The sequence below is a fragment of the Halichoerus grypus genome, chromosome 4, assembly GCF_964656455.1.
Source record: "Halichoerus grypus chromosome 4, mHalGry1.hap1.1, whole genome shotgun sequence".
In the NCBI taxonomy this organism is placed as follows: domain Eukaryota; kingdom Metazoa; phylum Chordata; class Mammalia; order Carnivora; family Phocidae; genus Halichoerus; species Halichoerus grypus.
In genome coordinates, this window is record NC_135715.1 from 79047726 (window position 1) to 79067101 (window position 19376).

The 19376-nt window shown below is 40.0% G+C and overlaps 1 non-coding gene across 1 annotated transcript; it reads right to left on the reverse strand.

Moving 5' to 3' along the window:
• Nucleotides 1-1078: 1078 nt before the first annotated feature.
• On the reverse strand, nucleotides 1079-1185 carry LOC118538899 (U6 spliceosomal RNA). Its single transcript, XR_004918830.1, has one exon. It is a non-coding gene; the product is annotated as a U6 spliceosomal RNA (small nuclear RNA).
• Between the last annotated feature and the right edge of the window lie 18191 nt (nucleotides 1186-19376).

A 19376-nucleotide genomic window follows, 5' to 3' on the forward strand; every position in this document is an offset into this window, starting at 1 on the left:
AGTTATACATGACATGAATACTATGAATAACAGGAACCCACAGATGTGTGTCTTACCAGGAAGACTGTATAATAGTTTAAAATGTAGACTTTGTTAGAATTTTACTTAAATAATGCCTCACAAACTTATTTAGTCGTCTGACCTTGAGCAAGTTAATTAACTTCTCTAATCCTCAGTTTGTTTATTGTAAAATGGATAATGATAGTACCTACTTCACAGGACTGTTGTGAGGATTAGATCAGATAATGATTAACAAGGCTTTAGCCCTCACATGGTAAGCATTCATGAGTAAGTAAATAAATGGTAACTATTATTATTTTGTTTTACTCCTCCATAAAGTGAAGACTAGTAATCATGTAGAGAGGTCCAGAGGTTTTTTCCATGTGTGAATCATACACTGATATTCTTCATTTTGATACTCAGAGAGGGCTAAACAAACCTTGCTAATACTTCCAATTGTCCATTCATGATGTTTTAGCCACACTCTTCGTGCTCTGGAAGAGTCTCTGCATATTTGAGACATAAGCCATTGTTCAGCAGACAAGGTATCTCACTTGGGGGCGAAGAATCACATAGTTTAAGGAGTAAATTTATGGATAAAGTATTAACATTGTCCTAAATGCCAAGGCTTTTGAAGATTTGTCAGTCTTTACCTTACAGAAATAGAGTAAATTCTATGTATGTACTCTCTTTTAAGACTAATACCAAAAACTGAACTTTTACCTACTAAAATACTAAACCCCAAACTTGTTTTTTATTTATTTGTTTGTTTGTTTATTTATTTATTTATTTATTTTTCCAAACTTGTTTTCTAGTGACTAAGTGTTTACGCTTAGGTTTCCCTGTTGGAACTACTGTGTGATGATTATGGTGGGAAGAGATAGATTGGTCATCAAAGTGAATTAACATATCTTAGGATACATTGTCGTACATCTGTATTTCTTTTTTTTTTTAAGATTTTATTTATTTATTTGACAGAGAGAGACAGCGAGAGAGGGAACACAAGCAGGGGGAGTGGGAGAGGGAGAAGCAGGCTTCCCGCTGAGCAGAGAGCCCAATGCTGGGCTCGATCTCAGGAAAAAATATGGAATGCTTCACGAATTTGCGTGTCATCCTTGCGCAAGGGCCATGCTAATCTTCTCTGTATCGTTCCAATTTTAGTATATGTGCTGCCGAAGCGAGCACTGTACATCTGTATTTCATAAGAAAAACTCTCATCTGGACTTGGCAATTTAAAAATATATGTGCATATATAGATACACACACGTTCACATGGCCTTACCTGTTTTGAATGCTGTAGGCAGGGAATATAGAGGGGAGATCATAAGTAAAATTACATCCAACTATGCAACTTTAATGAAAATTTTAAATCTAATTTTTATTAGCGCCATCCGGTTTTAGCAATTTCTTGCTTCCTAAATAAAGCCTTTTGAAAGGGCCCTCCCAATGTGCTCCATGAGTGATTCACAGGAGCAGTAGTGTCTTCAGTTATCTTGCACCCTTTATGATCCACTTTTTGTGAACAATGGAGAACATTGAGATAGATTTTTAAAAGTTGTTTCATACCATTTCTTAGCCTTGGGATGTAAAAGTCAAAAAAAGGAACAACTTGCTTTTCAACAAAGTGAAATGAAACGTTTTGCCATCTTCCACCACTGTGATGAGCTGGGTTTTCAATGCCCTGGGTGATCCGAGTGCAGTTTCCCTCTGTGACTCCTTTCCAAGAACCGTTCACTAGGACCCTGTGCTGCTGACCATGGCTGAGAACCTGGAAAGAACCACTGAGAGCCAGTGAGAGCTTGAATCCTACCCCTGAGGACTGAAAACCCAGAAATCCCCAGAACAAGCCCCTGAAGCAAAGCAGAGACTCTCAAGCTCTCCGACCCTTTTCCTGTCCCTGCCTTTTTCCTTCCCTCCTCTCTTCATCTGAGTCACCATTGAGTGCTCACGGAGTTCTGGATGCTAGATGTAGAGATAAAAAGTTGATAGGACATAGACTCTGCCCTTCAGGAAATCACAATCTGATTAGGGAAAGAGATAAGTAGAATTCATACACACATAACCAGAATAAAAATCAGCTTCTGATCTCTGTGTTGTGCAACAAATGAGCTCCTGGTGTTGGAGTGGGACCCAAAGCTCCCTGGGGCTCCCAGTGCAAGTAACTTCTCCATTCTTATCTTCTCTTCCCAGAATGTTGATTGCAGCACATTATTCCTGGACTACCAGAAGGATGGCCTTTGTACCGCTGATGCTGGCCTCATTTTAAATTGACTCCAGCCTCCCGCTGGGCGTCAATCCTTGCTTGGCACTTGGCTAGGAAGCTGAAGAACACGACCCTGCCCCCAAGCAGCCCACTGGTTAATGGAAAACAGACGATCTAAATCACCAATAAGCACAATAATATGTCAAGAGCAAGATAGTCTGAAAGCAAAAGAGAAGGTGAGTGGACAAATCACACACTACGCACGGGGAAACAGCACGTCTGACATACCCCTCCGACCCCTGAAAAGTGGACTAGATAAGCGGACCCCAAAAATGTTCATTTTAATTTGAATCCCTCTTTCAGAAAGAAAACATATATCAATAGCAGAAATAATCAGACACATGCTGTATTTACTATACTGTTGAAACTTGAAATATTAAATAGAATTTAGTGGTAACCAAAAGCATCTTCTTCTCAGAAGCAACCATAAAAAATTGTGGGTTTGTTTGTGTGTTTTGTTTTGGTTTTGGAGTTTGTTTTGGAGGGGTAGTTTTTTGCTTGTTTGATTTTCTTGGAATAGTAAATAACGGTTGGCAACAAAAAATGTCTGTGCTAGTCTGCCACAGCAGTCAAGTTCTCCAGCAATCTTCAGGAGCCCTCAAAAACAGAATACAAAAAGTACCTTCACTGGGGAAAAGAAGAGAGGGAAAGAAAGAACAACAGCCCCCACTGCGCCTCTACATTTTTGCAAAAGTCCAGCATTCAGAAGAAGCTTCCTTGCTTGGCCTACATCTGCCGATTGGTAATTTGTAATTCAGGTTAAAAACAAAACAGAAGTGGGCATTGTTCTGATACTTGCCCTGATAACATCCCAAGAAAACTCCGAGAGCTGGCAAGAGAGAAAAGCAGATAATGGTCAATGCTGTCATTTGAGTTTAAAAAGCACTGTGATTTTTCTTTTAAAGGAACATCTTCAGTTTCCAAGACCATACACAGGGTTCCTAACTGCAGCTCAAAATTTTCCACTGGGCTCCCTCCGGAGAACAAACACCGCTCAGTGGAGAGTGTGCCGTACCAGTGCATTTCCCGGCTTCCCCGCAGGCCACTCTGCAGAACCAAGTGCCAGCTACACCCCACACTGGAAGCTTAGACCTTAGCTAGCAGAGGTTTGCTTTATCCATTAGTCTGCCACTCCCCCATAAGAATTATTTTCTGTTTCACCTTGGCCTTGAAAATAAGAGGAATTCCTCAGACTGGCATTTCAGGTCTTTTATAATCATAACTGATCCTTCTAAGCTGGTCAGAATAATTTTTAATATTTACCAAGTGCTTTAAAATTAACAAACTGAACTTTTGCATATATTATTTAATCCTCCAAACAGTTTCAAAGAAACTGTTATCATCCCCACTTCCAAATGAAGGATATTCTTAGAGAAGTAACTTGCCTAAAGTCAGTGTGGGGAACAGGGGTGGAGCTTGCCTACACCCAGGCTTCAGACTCTCACCCTGTCTCCCTTCATCTTGTAGTTGGATCTGCCACAGAAGTGTTACCTGCTGTTCCCCAGTGCTGCCGGCACCATCCACCTGCCTCCATGACTCTGCCTGGAACTACACTTCCCATTTCTCTTTGCCATCCCACCATTCTTCCCCTCTTCCTCAATGCCCATCCCAGTCACCCTGGCAGCCATGTCATTTTACAATGCTAATCCATATGGGGCCATGTGTTGTCCTTGTCTCTGGGGCTTTGGTTCTCAGTGCAGATGGGCTGAAAGGGAAAAGTCTTTGATTCAGATTTGGTTTCAAATCTCAGTTCTTGCCTTTAATCCTTCTAGGCTGATCAGAATAATATTTTATACTTATTAAGTGCTTTAAAGTTAACAAAATGAACATTTGCATATAATATATTATTTAATCCTCCAAATAACACTGTGTGGCCTTGGGAAAGTTTCTTAACTTACATGAATCTCCATTTCATTGGCTCTCAGAGGTCCACTATAGTGCCAATCTAAAAGGGCCAGCCTAGCGCAGAGATGGGATCACTTGGCAGACTTGGCAGGACCCTGCACAAATACTCAATAAGAACCAGTAGGAACTGGCATCAAAATAATGAGTTGATTAAACACACACACATGTTAGGAGACATCTGCTTAATATGAGCCTAAACATGTATTTGCATCTCTACTCCCATCTTAAATGCCAATTAAATGATGGAAGAAAAAAACATATAAACTTATAAGAACAAAGAAATGGGAAGGGAAAGGAGAGGGCGGGGAGGATGGCAGATCAAATTTATGAAGACATCATGACCAGACAAATATGAATACATTTTTTAATACAGAAGGACACAAAATTGTATTCTCCATGTTCCCTTTCTTAGGAACCTACTAGAGCTATGACTCTGTTATGAGGTTGTATGTTTGGTAGGAATGGTGGGGATGATGTAAGAGCTAACCCATCAAATGCCATAATAAAAAGTCAACAGGTCAGGGGCGTCTGGGTGGCTCAGTCGTTAAGCGTCTGCCTTCGGTTCAGGTCATGGTCCCAGGGTCCTGGGATCGAGCCCCGCATCGGGCTCTCTGCTCAGCAGGAAGCCTGCTTCTTCCTCTCCCACTCCCCCTGCTTGTGTTCCCTCTCTCGCTGTGTCTCTCTCTGTCAAACAAATAAATAAAATCTTTTAAAAAAAAAAGTCAACAGGTCTAATATCCATCAATCAGTAAATAGCATAATAAGCACACTGTTTAGAAATTTAGAGATAAATATCAGAAGAGCTTACAAGAAATAAAGGCACTGGTTGCCCCTGTGGCAAAGTACTGGCCTAAGTACAGAGGCTGGGCAGTGTAGTGAAATATTTCTTTGAAAGCCTTTTGGTTCTATTTGAATTATTAAGCTGTGTACATTTATTAGAATACAATTAAAACCACCTATTCTTCGGAAGCTGTTTCAAAAAATAGAAATGGAAAGAAAACTTCCAAACGCATTCTACAAGGCCAGCATTACCTTGATCCCAAAACAAGACAACAACCCCACCAAAAAGGAGAATTACAGACCAATATCCCTGATGAACATGGATGCCAAAATTCTCACCAAGATACTAGGCAGCAGGATCCAACAGTACATTAAAAGAATTATTCACCACGACCAAGTGGGATTTATTCCTGGGATGCAAGGGTGGTTCAACATTCGTGAATCAATCAATGTGATACATCACATCAATAAAAGAAGGGACAAGAACCATATGATCATCTCAATTGATGCAGAAAAAGCTTCTGACAAAATACAGCATCCTTTCCTGATTAAAACTCTTCAGAATATAGGGATAGAGGGAACAGACCTCAACATCATAAAAGCCATCTATGAAAAGCCCATAGCGAATATCATTCTCAATGGGGAAAAACTGAGAGCTTTCCCCCTAAGGTCCGGAACAGGACAGGGATGTCCACTCTCACCACTGTTGTTCAACATAGTACTAGAAGTCCTAGCCTCAGCAATCAGACAACAAAAAGAAATAAAAGGCATTCAAATTGGCAAAGAAGAAGTCGAACCCTCACTCTTTGCAGATGACGTGATACTTTATGTGGAAAACCCAAAAGACTTCCCCCAAATTGCTAGATCTCATACAGGAATTCAGCAACATGACAGGATAGAAAAATCAATGCACAGAAATTAGTTGCATTTCTATACACTAGCAATGAGACAGAAGAAAGAGAAATTAAAGAATCGATCCCAGTCACAATTGTACCCAAAACCATAAGATACCTAGGAATAAACTTAACCAAAGAGGTAAAGGACCTGTACTCTAAAAACTACAGAACACTTATGAAAGAAATTGAGGAAGACACAAAGAAATGGAAAAAGATTCCATGCTCATGGATGGGAAGAACAAATATTATTAAAATAGCTATGCTACGCAGAGCAATCTACACATTCAATGCAATCCCTATCAAAATACCATCGACAGTTTTCACAGAGCTGGAAGAAACATTCCTAAAATTTGTATGGAACCAGAAAAGACCCCGAATCAGCAGGGCAATGTTGAATAAGAAAACCAAAGCTGGTGGCATCACAATGCCGGACTTCAATCTCTATTACAAAGCTGTAATCGTCAAGACAGTATGTATGGTACTGGCACAAAAACAGACACATAGATCAATGGAACAGAACAGAGAACCCAGAAATGGACCCTCAACTCTGTGGTCAAGTAATCTTCAACAAAGCAGGAAAGAATATCCAACAGAATAAAGGACGGTCTCTTCAACAGATGGTGTTGGGAAAATTGGACAGCCACATGCGTAAGAATGAACCTGGACCATTTTCTTACACCACACACAAATAAACTCAAAATGGATGAAAGACCTAAATGTGAGACAGGAATCCATCAAAATCCTAGAAGAGAACACAGGCAGCAACCTCTTCAACCTCGGCCTCAGCAACTTCTTGCTAGACACGTCCCCGAAGACAAGGGAAACAAAAAGCAAAAATGAACTCCTGGGACTTCATCAAGATAAAAGCTTTTGCACAGCAAAGGAAAGAGTTGACAAAACCAAAAGACAACCTACAGATTGGGAGAAGATATTTGAAAATGTCTTCTCAGAAAAAGGGCTAGTATCCACGAACTATAAAGAACTTATCAAACTTAAAAAAAAAAAAAAAAAACAAAAAAACAAAAAACAAAAGAACTTATCAAACTCAACACCCAAAAAACAAAAACTCCAGTCAAGAAATTGGCAGAAGACATGAGCAGACATTTCTCCAAAGAAGACATACAAATGGCTAACAGACACATGAAAAATGCTCCACATCACCTGACATCAGGGAAATACAAATCAAAACCACAATCACACCAGTCAGAATGCCTAAAATTAACAAGTCAGGAAATAACAAATGCTGGTGAGGATGCAAAGAAAGGGGAACCCTCTTACACTGTTGGTGGGAATGCAAGCTGGTACAGCCACTCTGGAAAACAGTATGGAGGTTCCTCAAGAAATTCAAAATAGAGCTACCCTATGACCCAGCAATTGTACTACTAGGTATTTATCCAAAGGATACAAACTTGTGATCCAAAGGGGCACCTGTACCCCAATGTTTATAGCAGCAATGTGCATAATAGCCAAACTATGGAAAGAGTCCAGATGTCCATTGATAGATGAATGGATAAAGAAGATGTGGTGTATAGATAGATAGATAGATAGATGATAGATAGATGATAGATAGAGGTATATTTATGTATATATATATAATGGAATATATACATGTATATATAATGGAATATATACATGCATATATATAATGCAATATATATGTATGTATATATGTATGTATATACATGTAATTTTTATGTGTTTACATATGTGTGTGTGTGTATACACAATGGAATATTACTCAACCATCGAAAAGGGTGAAATCTTATCATTTACATAGATGTGGATGGAACTGGAGGGTATTATGCTGCTGAGCAAAATAAGTCAATCAGAGAAAGACAATTATCATATGGTTTCACTCATATGTGGAATTTAAGAAACAAAACAGAGGATCATAGGGGAAGGGAGGGAAAAATAAAATAAGACAAAATCAGAGAGGGAGACAAACCATAAGAGACTCTTAACTATAGGGAGCAAACTAAGGGTTGCTGGAGGGGAAGTGGGTGGGGGGATGGGGTAACTGGGTGATGGGCATTAAGGAGGGCACGTGATGTGATGAACACTAGGTGTTATATGCAACTGATGAATCACTAAACTCTACATCTGAAACTAATGATACACTATATGTTAACTAATTGAATTTAATTAAAATAAGTTACAAGAAAGAATACAATTAAAACCTGTATTTTACAAATTTAAATAGTGGAATGTGATTTTACCAGTATGATCAGCAAGTATTTGATCCTCAGTGAGACAGAACTGGTAAACAGAACCTGCAAGCTGAAAAGACCCATGGATATCACCTACAACGATCCTAGAAAAGTGTTATTCCTGCTGATAGCATCTTATGGCACCTGTTGACCCTGGATACTTAATAATGGGTTTAAAATGCAAGACCTCTGAAGACTTAAAAACTTAGCTGTTAAGTTTTCATGATACAGAAGAATTTAAGAAAACTTAAGAGGAAGGAAAGGTTTATGACCTGAAATACATAGGTAAGCTGTCTAAAGTGATCCAAGGCATTTGCTCACTTTTCCCTTTTACGTGCACTTATAAAACATGTGGCTTTGGGAAAGTCAGAAAGGTTTCTGTACTAAGTTCTCTTTGTTTATAAAAATTAAGATAATCAACTTCTCTAGGATTATTAACATCTTAGAATCCTGATCCATACTCACATAGAATTGAATAAGATTTAAGACTTTGAACCCCACCCAAGAGCATGTGGCTATTATGAAGATCCCAAAAGGACCTTCCTTATGGGTGATTTTGTTGTCTAAGACAATTCCATAATACATTTCCCAAGGACTGATGAAATCCTGGGTCAAGTGGAACCCACATGTTAGGCATGGTTACAGGCACTGAGTGGAGAAATATGTAGAAGAGAGAATTCTTGTCTCTAAAGAACTTATAATCAAACTAAGGATATGTGAAAGTACAAAGCCACCACAGAATGGACAGTTTGAGATTAATGCCTATGAGAAATTCAAGCCCCTACCAGCAGCTCATCCCAATATGGGGTAAAGACTTCAACACCCTGTTGGTGCTGATTGTCCCCTTGCTGTTCCATCACCTGCTGTCACCATGTCATCGATCTGTTGTACAATTAGAAGAGAGGGTGCCTGGGTAGCTCTGTTGGTCAAATGTCGGACTTTTGATTTCAGCTCCAGTCATGATCTCCGGGTTGTGAGATTGAGCCCCACGTTGGGTTCCCCACTGGACATGGGGTCTGCTTAAGAGTCCTTCTCTCCCTCTCCTTCTGCCTCTCCCCTCAGTTCTCTCCCTTTCTAAAAAATTAAAAAAAAAAAAAGAGGAGAGAATGTCTTAAGTTGAAGTGGAGGTCATGATAAGGAATTCTTTGCATGCCCACTTAAAACACCATTATTTAACTAAGCTGCTGAATCTTAAGCCCACTGGCCCTTCATTAACTTCCCTATTCCTGGCATTCCCAACAATTTGTTGCATTTAGTTGTCTAAAATTGTGTCATTCCTGGTTGTGGCTCCCAACCCCACCTTAGAGTTGATAACACTGACATGTAAATCGGAACCCACAAAATGGAGACCACCCCAGTGGCCAGCCCGAAGTCACAAATCTAAACCTAAGACAGCCTGAGCTTGGGAAACACCTGTCACCAATCACATCAACACAATCTTCCAACTCAGCTTAACTATCTACCTTACACTAGAAAATAGGACCTGCTAGCCTTCTAAGGAAACCCCCAACCTCCTAGCCAACTATGCCATCATCCACATTGCCTCTTCTAAACTCATTCTTGCTCGAAACCTCACAGGAAGATTGTAGAGTTCTCCACTGTTTGTGAGGCACTGTTTTCCTTTGAATAAAGAACATCAAAGTCATTACTAAATTGTTTTGGTTTCATCATTTGACAAAGCAACTTTTGACCATGTCTTCACTATTGTCAGAAAACTCTGAGAAACCACAAGATTTCAAGCAGTGGCTACTTGCCATTTCAGAATACAAACCACTAAGTTCCATGGGACTCATCTATCTTGTCAACACTATAACCCCAGTGCTTAGGACACAGGAGAAACTTGATAAATCTTTGCTGAGTAAATGAATAATTGGTCATCACACTTAGTAAAAAATTCGCTGGTGATCATCTTGCAGTTTATACAAATATCAAATCATGTTGTACAACTGAAACTAGTGTTATATGTCAGTTATACCTCAATTTAAAAAAAATATTCACAGTAACAAATGACAAAGTCCTTAATCATATAACTTCTATGCTGTGAAAAATGCAGAGAATATTTTGAGACTCCTAGGAAATGTTTTAAAATAACTGATCCTATAAAAGTGAGGGGCTGAAATTGGCCTCATGAAAGAATTGTTATCACAAAAATGACTGTACAACTCTGTGCATGAAATAAAAGGAAGTAAAATAATGAGTACACTGGGAGAAAACAGTGCTGCAACCCTGTGAAAGCCATGGAAATGGAAATTATTAATAAATGGATCACATATAAGGAAATGCTTTGCTTCTGTTGTGGAGATGACAGAGGGTAATTTAAGAGAGCCAGGCACCAAGGGGCAAGACAGAAATGAAAGAAAAACTGGTAAGACTTGTTTAGGGAGAAAAATTTAAAAGATAAAAGGCTTTAATTTCAAAGCTTCCCTCTTTCCCCGCATTCTTCTGAAGTTGAGTTTGAAAAGGAAGCAAATCCATACAGTGGCCACAGAGTCTACCAACGCAGAGCTGGAAATTACGTTCAGAGACACACCAGCCAAGCTGGTTGGCCAGTTCAACAACCCCAGAAAGCCACCAGTGCAAACCTCCAGACACATTGTACTCATGAGGGGTGACATACATCAGACGGAGGGACCTGAACACCCCCGTTGGACATCCCCTGTGAAGACCACACTCGCCTTCTTACCTCATATATACTCAGGAGCCACTTATGAATCATGCAAGAAAATAAGTAATATGGTCTCCTTTCACACTTGACCAAAACAGTAAACCAACCCTGATACAGAATGACTTTCAAATGTTTCCAAAAATCAAGTCCACTTCAGCTGGATGAAGCTTTGTTGAAGAGATGCATCCATAGCACATGGAGCCCGGGGGTCAGGAGACATGTTCTGGCTCCACTTCTCACTACTAATGGGATATAGGGCAAGTCCCTTTCTTACTTTGAGATGTGGTTTTCTTAGGTGTGAAGGTTGTAAGTGCTCTGCAGATCATGTCAGATAATTGTGTAAACATGTTTTATAAACTGTAAGCAAGCATTAGCACATCTTCTGAAAATAGACAATAGGCATGGACTAGCGATGAGGCCATGTCCCCTCTGCTTGAATGCAGGCCATCCTCAGGACTTTCTTGGATCAATAGAATGCAGAACTGACCCTATGGCTGCTCCGGGCATACACCTTGGAATCTTTCATTAGCAAAACTCTTTACCTTCTACATGGGTGGCTCTGCAGAGGACAGTCATCATTGAGTGTCTCAGTGTGCCTTTGGGTTTATGCTAACAAATCAGTTTTTTCTTAGAGGTGGAAAGACGGAAGGGAAGGGAACTAACAGCTGATAACCTACAGGGCATCAGGGATTAATTAGATCTACTAGCTGAATTCACTTTTCCCAGTCCTTTCCCCAAGTTCCACAAACACTTGATTTCTTATAAATGCAAACTCAGATTTTTACTCTTTTCTATTTCTCCCTTTAAATATTCATATTATCCATTGAAACAGTCTGTAGTATATTTACTACAGAAAAGGAGAGAGAATAGCTCTGGAGATTTGAACTAGACTGTCTTAACCCCAAAGCAGCTGGTGACCTATTGTGCCTAGATGCCATTTGCCCTTTGCTCTGTCCTGGGCTGCCACTCATCCTGCCTGGATTACAACCTGGCTTAGGAAAGGTAAGCACCTTGGTTCTGTCATTCCTCTGCCTTAAGTCATCCTCAGACTTTCTATGAAACGGTCACTCTTCCACAGTTGGCCACCCACCTTGCGTTTTCCACACATCTCAAGCAATCAGCCCCCAGACATCATCGGCTGATGAAACCCTAGAGCAATTATACTTGTGCCATGGAATTTCAGGATAGTTTTCAAGCACTCATTGCCCAGACAGGGGCAAGACAAAGCTGGTTTCCTATGAACAACGCAAGAAGGGCAGCTGTGAGTGAGGGATACTGCAGAGAGAGAGGGTCTTTTCTTATTGCACATTGTACATTTGAAGTATAATAAAGTGTCAACTTTCCCAGTAGAGGAACTACTATTTCCAAATACAAAAATACCCCAAGTGGTGCAACCTTTATGATTACAGTCCTTATTCTCAAACTTTATGCTCTCTTCATCTGTGTCTGAGTCCACACTGTATCACAGATGACAGAGAAAAAAAAAGGATCATAATTAGAAACATTTTATAATCAGTGTCATGGAAGTCAGTTGTCTAGGCAGAATTAGTGACATAATAAATGGAACCTGACACAACGTTTCAGATTAAACTGGAAAGGGTTGCCCATCCTTGCTGGTAGACTGTGGATTACATGATGGATTCCATGATGATGGGGGTCCCGGCCCTCAGACCAGGATATGGGAATTCAAATCCTAACTAACTGCCATTTATTAGCTGTGTGTCTTGGACACACCACTTAACCCATGTGCTTCGGTCACCCTCAGTATGGGGATCACAACTCTTATATTTCAAGGATTGTTGTGAAGCTTAAAATCAAATTGAGAAGAAACACTTGGTAGCACATTATTTTTGCACAAAAAGTGCAAAAAGAATGGCTAAGAAAGCATTGTCCTGAGTCCTAAGAAAGCATTGAGTGCAGCTAAAGGAGTATAGACAGTATTTCTATCAGTCACTTTTAATCACAGTCCATCACATCTATAAGTAAATCAAACAGAGATGGTAATACCTGGGAGAATCAGGCTCCAGGGACCACTCCAGCAGCGACTCCCCCCAGTTCTGCTGGGATGGTTGTAAAGGACAGAAAGAAAAAGTAAGTAGGTGGCCCTGCTGTCCTTCAGGTGACTCTTGACTGCAAGAGTGAAATGAAACAGTTATTCATAAGCTGTACCCACAAAAGAGGTGCCAAAGATAACCTGATTTTGCAAACAAAACAAAACAAAACAAAACAAAAAACTGGAAAAAATGGATAAGCCCATAGCTGGGATATTTCATAAGGACTTTTGCACAATGGCAAATAGACATATATTTGATATCCCTGTGTTCTTTCCTCCATCCCCTATAAATACCCTCTCTCACCTCCAATTCCCTGCATCACATTTTTGCTTTTTGTATATTTCATCTGCTTCAGGAAGCCATAACTGACTATTTACCCCATATCCTCCCACTGCAAAGTGTCATTACATTCCATCTAATGACTTTTGCTGATGCATACGTTGATTGTTTTGAAATCCCTGGCTTCCCAAATTAAAATGTAATACTCTTGAGGGTGGAAACCATGTCTAATCTTTAATACATACCCCTAAGCATTGTGTCCAGTGGCAGTGGCAGACTGTCTCCATAGACAACTCCAGGTACTTGTGGGATCTTTATCTCCAAGTGTTATAATTTTAAGTTATGTAAGAAGCTACTCCAGTACAATTGGCTATTCCCATCTTAAAAAGCCTAAAGACCTGAATCACACTGAGGTCATAAGGTATCAGCACCAGAATAAACAACCTAAATTGCCATAAAGAGCTCAAAGTCACAACACAATAAATTACATGTTCCTAAAGCTAAAGAAAAAACTAAACTGGTAAAACTAATGTGACATGAGAAAGGAGCCTGGTCAGCCTCTTACCCATGGGGACCCATTCAGACTAGTTTCCATGTCCACAAAATCACCTATGGTTGGATAATCTCAAAGCAGTCCTCATTTCTTGCTTCCTTCTGTTTCACTCTGCTAGTAGGCCTGCTTGAAAATAGCGTGTCCTTCCTATACTCTGCCCTAGTGTTTTGTCTGTATCTCCCTTTTGGCATTTTTCATTCTGTGCATCATATTATGATCATGGGCCTTCTCTTCTCTCCTACTCTTTTCTCCCCAACATGATTCTTCCCTCGACAACAGCCATTCAGAGCACAATGCTTCCCCAGAGGTGTGAGGAAACGGAAAGATGGCGTGCGGGCCCTCCATCTGCTTAAAAGAATGAGTCCTGGAATGCACTGCCTCTCGGTCCAAGCAGCAACTATGCACCTAGCAGCCATCAGATTTTACCGGGCCCAGCGCTGGGTTCATCCTGAACATCACTGGCCCTAGCAATGAGGTCACAGTTCCTGGAGCTTTAGGCCCATTTCAAGCCATCTTTCAGAGAACAGAATAAATGGGGATAGTTAAAAGATCACACAAATCAGCTGAAGCATAGGCAGAAGAAATTTACAGTTTAAATAGGTCTATGAAATCAAGGTTCTATCACATTGGTGCCAAAAATGTAGATCAACAGACTACAACCCAAATTTAATCTAATTCGTTTTAAGAGGAAAGAAGATTAATAAGTGTAACACTGTCTACACTCCCTGTTTATACCTTCTCATTTGCTCCTCAAACCACTTCATCCCCACTACTCCATCCCAAAGCCACAAGTTATCTCCTCATTATATAGGTAATATTAATGAAGTGTTTATTATAGTTTTCCTAAACTATGGCCAACACCATTCTCCATAATAATAATGACGTGGGTGTTGTGAAAAATGAAGATTTCTGAGTCCCAAACCCAGAAAAAAGAAAAACTCATCAACCCAGAAGAAGTATCTTTTAAATATCTTCTAAAAATGAAAGCAGAGTAAAAATATCTTCAGGTAAACAAAAACTGAGAGAATTCATTATAAATAAACATGGTTTTCAAGAAACACTAAGGCAAATTCTTCAGGCTGAAAGGAAATGACTCCAGATGATAAATAGGGCCTCCAGGAAGGACAAACATCACTGGAAATGGTAAATATGTGGTAAATATAAGAGACTCTGTATTTTCTTTTCTTCTCTTAATTTCATTAAAAAGCAAATGACTTTATTAAAAAGCATAAGACTATTTAGTGCAAAAAGAAAAGGAATGTATTGTAGGTTTTCTAAAATATGTAGATAGAAGATCTATGACCATAGCACAAAGGATTAGGGTGATAGGGAGCTGAAACTATACTGCTGCAGGTTTCCTATCTTTTATATTTCACATGATGTAGTACAATATTAATTCTACTAAGAAGTAGAATGTAAAATGTTAAAGGTGCAGATTTTAATTCCTAGAACAGTATTCTGGAAGGGTGGTCCCCCGACCAGAAGCACTGGCATTACTTAGGAACTTATTAGAAATGCACTTTCAAGGACCCCACCCCCGCCCACTGAACCAGAAATTCTGGGGTGGGGCCCAGCGATCTGTGTTTTAACAAGCCCTCCAAATGATTCAGGTGGATGTGAAGTTTGAGAATCACTTTTCTAGAGCTACCATTAAAAAATAATGCAAAAAGACATAGTGACATAGGATAATTAATAGAATAGAGTAAGTAGAATAGAATAAATAGAATAATGAAAATAGAATACTAAAAAATAATTTACTCTACAGAAAGCAAAAGAGGAGGAATAGAGGAGGAAAAACAGAGAGCAAGAAGGAGAAATAGGAGACAAATAGCAAAACGACAAAATTAATCCAACAATATCAATAATTTCATTAAGTGTAGGTGGACTGGAAGCTTCAATTAAAGGCAAAGATTAGCAGACTGGAGGGGGGGGAAGCAAGATCCAACTATATTCTGTTTACAGAAAATTTACCTTAAATAAAAAGGCACAAATAGGCTGAAAGTAAATGGACAGAAAAAAATATACCATGCAAAGAACTCTTAAAACTCAACAATAAGAAAATATATAACCCAATTTAAAAATGAGCCAAAGTCCGTGACACCTCACCAAAGAAGATATACAGGTGCAAATAAATATATGAAAAGGTCTCCACATTATATGTCATCGGGGAGATAAAAATTAAAACAAAAATGAGATACCACTACACATCTATTAGAACTGTCAAAATCTGGACCACTGACAACACCGTATGCTGGCAAGGATGTAGGACAAACAGGAAATCTCATTTATTGCCCGTGGGAATGCAAAATGGTACAGTCACTTTGGAAGACATTTGGTGGTTTCTTTTTTTTTTTGAGATTTTATTTATTTATTTGACAGAGAGAGACACAGTGAGAGAGGGAACACAAGCAGGGGAATGGGAGAGGGAGAAGCAGGCTTCCCACGGGGCAGGGAGCCTGATGTAGGGCTTGATCCCAGGACCCTGGGACCCTCGACCAGGACTCAAAGGCAGAAGCTTAACGACTGAGCCACCCAGGCGCCCCCATTTGGTGGTTTCTTACAAAACTAAATATGCTTGTTACCAAGCATTAGAAGTGGGTAAGAGTGATCAGGGGTCCCAAACAGGACTTTAGATGAAATAGATCATAGCCAAATGCACTGATCCACTCTCCCAGCCACTTCTAATGAAGAGCCCCACCACTACCCTACTGAGAAGAAGGGCAATGACAGAATCACAATTGTGCCTGTTCATTAGTTATAACTTACAGTGTTTGTTTATGCTGCAGGTAGTTGTCTGATAACCACACAGTTCCATTCTTCTCACTGATCCTTATACAGACTTGAGTTATAATAAGGCAGTGCTAAAGAGTAAAGACCAGGGCAAACCCAACCAGAGTTTGCAATTTGTACCTGAGTGCTAAACTTGAGCAAGGGCAGGCAAGCAGCATCTTTTACAGGATGGGTCAGGCCCAGGGGCTGTGTTTCTGGGTGTGCCCCTCTGACACAGGCATGCCATCATCAAACTGATCAGCAACGCACTGTCAACTCTGCAGAACTCCCTGTGTGCTCTTGCAAGACAGGTGTGCAGGCCTATAGCAGCAGCTGTAGCTCAGGACTGATGGACAGCTCTGTCCATAAAAACACAGCAGAGAGTCCGGGCATGACATGGCACCTCTGTGTCATCAAGCACTTTTACTTACATCAATCTGAAGAAAACAGATTTTACCTTGGCGATATGGGCAGTACACCCTAACTCTAACTTAAACAATAACTGGATGGTAAAAATCATAGCAATGTCCTGAACTTTCCTTTGAAATGTTTCAAGTGCCTTTATATGTCTTTGTGATATTGGAGACATATGAAGAAAAGGTAAATGATAATATGCAGGGTTGGATGGGAATGTGAGCAAAGGATTAACAAAATCTTTCTCTTCTGTATAAGAATTTGACCTGTGGTTAACTTCTGGGCTCTGTTGTCTTGGAAACAGATAAAGATAAAATATGTGGAATGACTGGGTGGCTCAGTCAGTTAAGCATCTACCTCTTGATCTCAGCCATGGTCTTGATCTCAGGGTCATGAGTTCAAGCCCTATGTTGGGCTCCATGCTGGGCGTAGAGTCTACTTAAAAAAAAAAAAAAGATAGATTATGTAGTTATCACTAAGCAGCATTACTGATGGTAGAAAAAACCTGATTGATAACTGCATCAGAACCAGGAATATGTGAACACCTGACAGGAAGCCACGTCCTTAGGCTTCTGTCAGTGCAGTGATCTTGCTGGTGTGTGCCTTTGTGGGAGCCCACAAAGCTACATGAATGGCTCCTATGAGGAATGAGGCTCCAGAGTCAGGGCACCCCCACACCTGCCAATGAGGTTTGTCTCTTTGCACCTGAGTCATTACCTGGGGCAGAGAGAGACTAGCTCCTTATGGCCACTGGGCAGACCTCTGGACGCCCACTGAGAGAGGTCTGACACTGCCAGCCAGCAACCTCTGTTTTCTGAACAATGCACTTCTGAGTAGGCTAATGCTTTGAGAATCTGAGTGTTTATTTGGCTCCACGAAGACACCCTAGTGGTGTTGTATTGAGGCGTTAAACTATCCAGTTTATACCAAACAGGAATTCACATAGACACCATTGGTGGTTTCCAAGTTGTCTACCCATTTTAAAAGCAACTGTCCAGTGAACACAGATCAAAAACATCTAAGCAACTAAGCTCTCAAGTAGCTCAAATAGGTGTCTAGGCGTGAATGTACAAAAAAAATTCAGCTCAAATATTCCATGGGATCATGCTGAAGATTCAACGTGTTCCAGGAGCTTCAAAGAATACAGAAGAGTCAGCCTCTTCATTTAAGGCTCAACATTCAATCCCAGTGGAGAAGCCAGGTGTGAAACATATCCCAAGATATGTCATCTCCAACACCTAAAAATTGCAGAATTGAGTCATTCTGGCCCTCTCCCTACATTTCATTTCTGCTGATGTTTCATTTTAGTCACATGAGGTGGTGGAAAAAGCCTGGGTGAGAAATCAGAAGATCTGCCTGGGCAAGCACCTTACATTATGTGTCTGGCGGAACCACATCCAATAAATACTTGTTAAATGAAGAAATGAATGAGCCTTTCTGAGCCCTCAGCTCCTTCCTCCATAAAATGAAAATATCTACCTCATCTACTTTGGAAAATTGTTTTCAAATGAGATAATGCATGTGAAAGCTTTTCATAAACTGTAGAGCACTGAACAATTAATAGTATAAAGACATTCTGAACTGCCTCCTTTCATTATTGAGTAATATGAGAAAGGTGCATCTTGAGACAGGTCTTGAGACTAACAACCCACATAGTTCTCTGGTGGGAAGGAGCTAATGCTACTATCAATCACAAGCACAGTGGAGATTTGGTCTTAATAGAAATGGATTCTTTGCCTTATTGCTATTTTTGCCTACTGAGTACATGAAACTTGAGTAGGTTTATGTTTCAACTCCATCTTCCAAATTACATCTGTGATACCTCTGCAAGGCTTAACCTTGTTCACTCAGCACAAGTTTAGAAAATATCTCAGTGTCACTCCCTACACCACACTAAATTACATGGACTTAGGTATTACCTATTATAGGATATCAATTTTCAATTACATGCAAAAAAATTTTACAGCAACATCACGCCCATAAAGTTGTAATTTTGCAGAGATGATTTCTTACTAAAGAAAAGCCTTCTTTCAAATCATTAATTGGGTTAGGGAAATGAGTGCCCACCCAAGTTAACAAAAATTCACTGAAAACTGGCTGTGTACGTGGCACTTTCCTGAGTTTGGGGTGCTGGCGCTGGGTGCTGCTGCTAGGTAGTGGGTGCTGGTGCTGTACTAAGTGCCAGGTGCTGGTGCTGGGTGCTAGGTACTGCTACTGGTGCTGGGTACTGGAAAAGGCAACAGTGATGTTTCTATACTCAAGAATCTTTTACCCTAAAAACATGCAAATAATCTATCATTATGACATATCACAGAATGATCTTGATAAAAAGTAATTGTATGAATAACACAGAACAGTGAGGGAAAATCACTATTATTAATGAGAATCAAGAAAAGCTACCTCTTAGCTGAGCCCTGAAGAACAAGAATGAATTTTCTAGATGAAGAAAACAAAACCCAAATCAAAGGAACAGCATCCACAAACACTTGGGGATATAAAAGGGCACCTTGTGCTAGTGGAACAGTGTGTGATAATAACATAAACTCTGTATCAGAATGTGTGGGAAGTAAAGGTAGAAAGTGAGTTTACAG